A 7,255-nucleotide genomic window follows, 5' to 3' on the forward strand; every position below is an offset into this window, starting at 1 on the left:
CGCAGCTTGGGTGTCATCCTGGATTTATCACTGAGCCTGGAACCCCAGGTCTCGGCAACGACCAGGGGAGCTTCTGCACGGTTAAAACTTGTATGCCAACTGTGCCTGTATCTTGGGAAGTCTGACTTGGCCATGGTAGTCCATGCTCTGGATACATCCTGTATAGACTACTGCAGTGCACTCTACATGGGGTTGCCTTTGAAGACTGTTTGGAAGCTTCAAATGGTCCAACAGGCAACAGCCAGGTTGCTAACTGGAGCAGCGCTCAGGGAGCATACAACTCCTCTGTTGTGCCAGCTCCACTGGCTGCCAGTTTGCTACTGGGTACAATTCAAAGTGCTGGCTTTAGCCTACAAAGGCCCAAATGGTTCCAGCTCATTCCAGCTGTTATGAACCATCTAGAACTCTAAGATCGCCTGGAGAGGCACTGCTCTCGGTTCTACCATCTTCACAGATGTGTCTGGCACGGATGAGAGACAGGGCCTTCTCAGTGGTGGTCCCTCAGATATGAAACACCCTCCCTAGTGATATTAGATTGGCCCCTCTCTCTTAACATTTTGTAAAAAAGTCAAAACCTGACTCTCCGAGCAAGCTTTTGCAAATGCAGCGTAACAGGTGAATATGGAATATGGAACTATGGAATGATTGGACGATGCAACTGGAAAATGATTTTAGTAAGGAGACACTGATGATTTATGTTTTATTAGTTTTATATGGTTATATATGGTTATATATGGTTATATATGGTTATATATGGTTATATATATATATATATATATATATATATATATATATGCTAAATGTTTTAATTGTATTTTTATGTCTGTTGGGGCATTAAATTGTTGCCAACTGTAAACCACCCTGAGTCGCCTTCGGGCTGAGAAAGGCGGTATACAAATACGGTAAATAAATAAATAAATAGACACTTTGTGTGATGATTTTCAAGTTCTTACATGTCACTTGTCTATTTCTCTGTCTTCAGGGACTCTTCCTTTTCTTCAAATGATTGTTTTCTTCTTAAGATTTCAAGCTCTTTCTGCTTCCTCGTTTTAAACTCATCCACATGCCATCACCTATTTTGTGTAACTACTTTTCAAGTTAGGCCTTCTCTTTTTTTAGTTTGGTATTTCAGAAGATCATAAAACAGAAGGTATAGCCTAGAGAGGAATGCTGGGTAAAGAGTGCTCTTAAATAGTATTTGCCATTCCTCTAGGCTAAGTTGCAAATCACCTCCAGCCTTAGTTAGAATAGAACTTTCTCATAGGTTGATTTACTGAAAACCCTGGGGCGTCTTTTCTGCTGCTTTAATCATTATCATGTTGAGTGCTAGCTTATGAACTTATTCCCAAATCAGCACTTGGAATAGAGGTTCTATAATACAGTTTTATTGTAGTTTCATTGTACTCCTATAGAGCAGAATTTAAGCTGTTGTGATTCATGTAGTGCTGAATCTCATGTTAACATTGCAGATAGAGCTAAATGTAGATTGCCACAGGGGGTCTCTATGATAGTGGCACCAGCTGGAAACAGAATAATGGGAACTGCAGTTTCACAAGGTATTTAGTCTTCTCAGCCAAATTGTGCTGGTATCTCACCAGATGACAACTCCCATGATTCCATAGCATTGCACTATGGCAGTTAAAGTAGTATCAAACTGTGTGAGGTAAAATACAAAGCCCTCCAAGGTAAGTTTCTCTGTAATGTTATCTTTTCATATAGAGCAGATATGGAAATGTGCTACCAAGGGCAAGGCATCAGCAGTATGGTTAATGAGGGCTGCCTGGGAAGTTATTAAAGAATGTTTTTTTTAAGGAAATGGAAGTGTTGTCCATGAAAAGAGAACAAAAAGAAATATAAATGTGTGCATAATAATGCAAAGAGACAATAAGAAATGGTCAACAGACTGGACAACTTATTATGAGAGAAGGTTAAGTATTTGGAACCTTTTTAGCTTTGAAAAAAATTAAGGAGGAGCATGATGAGATGTATGTAAAATTATGCAGTTTGGTACAGACAATGCTTGCAGCATGAAATGCATGCTCTCTCCTAATATTGAACCTAGAATAATCCAATAAAGTTGAATGGTGAAACATTTGGAACAAAGAAGACAGAGTATCTGCACTACGTCTTCACACAAAGCATATCAAAACTGTGCAGTTCCCATTTACAAAAAGCAGTAGTAGCTACAGATATGGATGTCTTTGGAAGGGTTATTAAATGGATCCATAGAAGATGAGGCTATCAATGCCACTAGTTATTTTAGTTACCTTCAGGATTGGATGGAGCATTAATTATGAGACTGAAGCTGTTTCTAACACCACATATGTGCATCATGGTATCCTTGATACGTTCAAAGAAACTGTTTGGGTGCGTGTTTTCCAAGATCCAGCCTAGAACACTTGTTCTGGCAATTTTAGCAATGATGGCATATGAAGGAATAGCAAACGTTCAGAAACAATGGAGCATTGTGGGAGAATTTAGCAACCTACCTCAGGAACAACTGTTGTTATGGATAAAAGCAAACACTAAACAAGATGCTGTTTTCACTGATGTAATGCCTATAATGGCAAGTGTAAAACTGTCTACTCTTTGACCTATTATGAATTACCCTCATTATGAAGATGCAGGTTTACGGGCAAGAACAAAGATAGTTTATTCCATGTATAGTCGAAAACCAACAAAAGACGTTAAAAGGGCATTGGTAAATATGGGAGTGAATTACTACACTTTAGAAGAATCCTGGTGCCTAAAGAGATCTAAACCTGGCTGCAGCATGTCAGAAACTTGGGATGTAGAAGATTTCTCCAACATTGGAAAAGTTCCCTTAGGCGATATTGTGGGCAAGAATTCCAGACTATACTTTAAGACAGTATTTGACAATGATGTATACAAAATATTAGAAGTTAGCTTATAAGTTGGATTGAGTTTATGTTATTTTTTTGTTTTGCTTTGATTGTCTATTTGTTTTTGGGCATTGAATGTTTGCCATTTTGTTATTTTTTTGTAAACCGCCCTGAGTCCCTTCAGGGAGAGAGAGCAGGTTATAAATAAAGTTTTTTAAAATTCTTCTTCTTCTTCTTCTTCTTCTTCTTCCTCCTCCTCCTCCTCCTACTACTACTACTACTACTACTACTATCGCTCTGAATACTTGTTATTGGGAAAAAGCAATAGGAGACAAATGTTACAGTTATGTCCAGTATGGAAATGAAGGCTATATCTAGTCTAGCATTTTGTTCCCAAGCAATAGGAATTAACACATATTGGAAAATACGAAATTGGTTGCACATTATCAGTATACGATAATGTGTGTGTGGGAGAACCAGAAGCCTACACAAGTTAGATGGGCATTTTCCATGAGTGCTTTAATTGTGTATTCTTGCATTGCAGCAGTGGGACAAGATGGTCCTTTTGATCCCTTCCAGCACTTTGATTCTATAATTCTCTGCAACTGATGCAGGACAATGTGTTTATCATTTAGGTGCCACAAGAGTTTTTGTTGCTATAGCTACAAGCTTTTGCTGGGCACACTAATTATTACTGTATTTTAATGGAAGTACACAATAGCAATTGATATTTTGAACCTGTTTAGTTTAGTATATAAAATATACCACTCATTACAAATAATTTTGTTTTGAAGCAAAATGTGCCTGTGATGGAAATTTATATTTTAATGCTGTGCTTTTTCTCTTTCTTTTCTCTTGTATTGTCAGGCTTAGACCCTTAACATACCTTCCATATACCCTTCCATCTAGCATACCACGAGAGAAAGAAAATTAGATTAGCAAAAGTTTTATGAAAAACTTTAACATTCATGAAATTACCCCTGAGATCTGCTATATTTCATAAATTACATTCCTATGAGACAAAGCAGACTGTTCAAACTATGCCAGCTGCATGTGTTAAAGCATTTAGCAGCATTCCAAATTGCATTAAAGAGCTATGAAAATGCTAAACAAACTCTTCATTAGCCATTTATTTGACAGAATGGATTTTTCCCCTATTTATGTGTATTAGGGGTATGCAATTTTTTTGTTAGTCATCATAAGTCATATCAAATTTGTTAAATTCGTACTTACGATGCAATATCTGACATGCAGGCATGGCATGTACCAAAAACTTAAGAATTGAAACTTACTGAATACTTTTTCATTTGCATTTTGTATATCTTGGAAACCTCCCAAAGTCAGTTTCATTTTCAGCGCAAGGAAGCAAAGAAAAGCCAAAAAGGCTGCCTTTTCTCTTTAAATTATGGCCTCTTGCCATTAGGAGAGGGAAGCAGCAGGGAGAAAGAGACTGAGAAAGCACAGAATTCTGGGGAAGATGAAGGCAAGTTTTACTAATTATACTTTAGAAACAATAAAGTGCCCTCAAATTTTGTAATGAATTTTGAAACATTTTTCTTATTGATTGTGCATGCCTAATGTGTTTGTGTGTTTATGTCTGTCCATAGCATGTCTTCATGCACACAGAGTTTTGAATTCCTGGTTATTAGCAGTTTATTAGTGAATGGATATAAATTACAAATTTCATGAAGTAAAAGCTTTGATCTTATCTGGGTCCCATTGCCATGTCAGAATTATTGTGATTTTATTCCATTTTTCCTGCCATGGTTCTATTGTATGAAATCATGGGATTGGCAATTTAGGAATAGCATACAGAATTGTAGCCAGAGCTCTCCAAACCTCTGATCCTACAATTCTGTAACACTGAACTAGGCAGTTGAAGTAGAATTATAACATTACAATACTGTAGTCTGGATGGACCCCTGTTCTGTACATTGTTGCTTACAATTTCTTCATATGAAACCACCCCCTTGTGTTCAAGGTATGAGTGACATCATCTTCATCTTGGAAGAGACAGAGCTGTGCAAGAGTGGATAATTTTACTAGGTAAACAATAGAAACAACTTGAAAAGAGGGCATAGAGTACATGAGCATACATGGTTTGGAACCAGGATATCTGGAAGACCTAGTCCCTTCATAAGAGCCTGTCTATAGAAGACCTTTTACATATCCCACCACCATATGAGGCTTCGCTTGTGGAGATACTTAACAGAGCTTTCATGTAGCAGTGCTGATTTGTGAAATTGTCTTCAAAGAGAAATGAGGCCAACTCAATTCTCCTTAGTTCCTCCTTAGTAATTAAGTAAGTTAGTAAAGTAAATAAGATCCTAGTAGATCATGAAAACAGTGTTGTTTCACACAGCTGTTGGCTCTTAAAACTATGTATGTTTCCTCTGCCTGTTCTTAAAACTGTATTTTTAGTTTTAGAATTAGATATGTTTTTAATGTGTTTTTTGTATTTATTTAAAGTTTTTCAAGCATTTTAATTGATTTTGCAAACACCTCGGGGATCTATTGGTTTGAGAGTTGATAAATAAATGCTTAGAATGAATAAATATTAGCTTAATTCCCCTTGAACATTTTGAAGACAACCCTTGAGAGTTTGCTTTGTGTGGAAGCAACTTTGGGCAGCTTTTGGTAATGACTTTGAGGGACAGAAAATTATATAACATAATGGGTGACCATACTGTCTTTTGACCTCATCAGATGGAGGAAATTGCCTGCCCTAAGACATTTCCACCACACTTGAGGCATGGAGTCCACCAGCTCCCATTACACAACATTGATCTACTTCCAGCGGGGTTCCGTGCCTCAAGTGAATAGGAAACCATTGGGGAAGTTAGGCGGTGACACTCTCTCCCATGGAATGAGGTGAGGAATAAGGGGGGGGGATGTGGGGAAATGGGCAATGGGTTCCTCATGCCCCCCCCCTTCTGGGCTCACCAGATTCACCATGATTTGTGATGAATCCCAGCCTTAATGTGATAAGGTCCTTAGTGTATAGAATTCAACAGAAAAGCAAAAGTATTTTGTCACATGAGTAGCTCATACAGCAAAAATGTGCTGTGTGAGGAATGTGTCTAGAATCGTTTTAGGACTTTATCACATTAAACCACTATTTCACAGCAGTCCTGCAAATGGTGATACCACATACAAACGAGAATGAGCACTCTCAATACTATCTCTCTCTATGCATGCAATAGCAGCAATTTGCCAATCTGTGATCCTACAGTCATGTTTCCACATACCCTTATAATCCCACATTCTTGCAGTTCTGATTTTCTGTAATTTTAAAAATTATTTCTTAAAGCAATTGTACAGTTCTAGCAATGCTTAATAATTTTCCATTCTTCATCTCTCCTGAGGGGTAGCATTTCTTTGGCAAAAGAAAAGTGTATTGCCGCTGCTTATAAGTCATTTCAAAAAAGGTAGATTAATGAATTTGTTAATGTATTGTGTAATGTTTTAAACTGAGTTTTATGGTTTTAATTGAAATTTTTATTGTATATGTTGATAGCATCATTGATGCTTATGTGACGCCGCCCTAGTCCCCTTTGTGGGGAGAAGGGCAGGGTAGAATTAAAATGAATAAATAATTAAATAAAAATCGGAACACAGAAAGATAGAGAATGAGTTAATCATGAGGAGGAGGCAACAGTATTCACAAGGAATCTTGTGATAGGGGCCGTAACCAAAAGTGATGTTCTTGCTTCAGTGTTGGTTTTTCCCCCTTATATGATAAAGTCCTTAGTGCATTATACAAATGTAACTACATTGACATAATTGGTAGGAGCATGAGGGAAAACACCATAAGTGCAATCGCTCTGATGAAAATAGGACAATGAGAAAATAGGCCACTGCTCAAATTACTATTGTACTAGCCAGGAATGTGTGCAACTCCTCTCTGAGCAGATCATAAGGATTCTAAATCTGATTTTTTTTCCTCGTCATCATAGCTAAGGTTTGGACAATAATAGAATATTATTGTTGGATAATAGGCCTGGGTAACAACGCAAAAATTTGTTTCTAAAATCGATTTGTATTTGGGGGGTTTTTTTGTTTCGATATTTAAAATAATTACAAAATTTTCCTTTTAAAAAGTTCGATATTTACGAAATTTTGTAAATGGTAAAAAATTAACGAATCGATTTCCGAAACAATAACGAATCGATTCGTTAATGGTGGACGCGACCGCGAAATACACTAAAAAACCTCCAAAAACTTCTGAAGCTTCCCTCTCCCTCTGTTCTTGACTGTTGGTGTGATATTATAATTTTTTTTCACTAATTAAACCATAAAACTGGCCCAGACATGCGGAAATAATAACGAAACGACCTCAGAACAATAATGAAACGAATACAATAATGAAATACGAAGCATTTACAAAACGTGTTTAAAAATTCGTTTTTTTT

General features: G+C 37.1%; 1 pseudogene; it reads left to right on the forward strand.

Annotated features, from left to right (window-relative positions):
* The first annotated feature begins 2,293 nt into the window (after nucleotides 1-2,293).
* LOC132772592 (protein C-mannosyl-transferase DPY19L1 pseudogene) lies at nucleotides 2,294-2,914 on the forward strand (annotated as a pseudogene).
* Nucleotides 2,915-7,255: the final 4,341 nt, after the last annotated feature.

The sequence above is a fragment of the Anolis sagrei genome, chromosome 4, assembly GCF_037176765.1.
Source record: "Anolis sagrei isolate rAnoSag1 chromosome 4, rAnoSag1.mat, whole genome shotgun sequence".
Classification (NCBI taxonomy): domain Eukaryota; kingdom Metazoa; phylum Chordata; class Lepidosauria; order Squamata; family Dactyloidae; genus Anolis; species Anolis sagrei.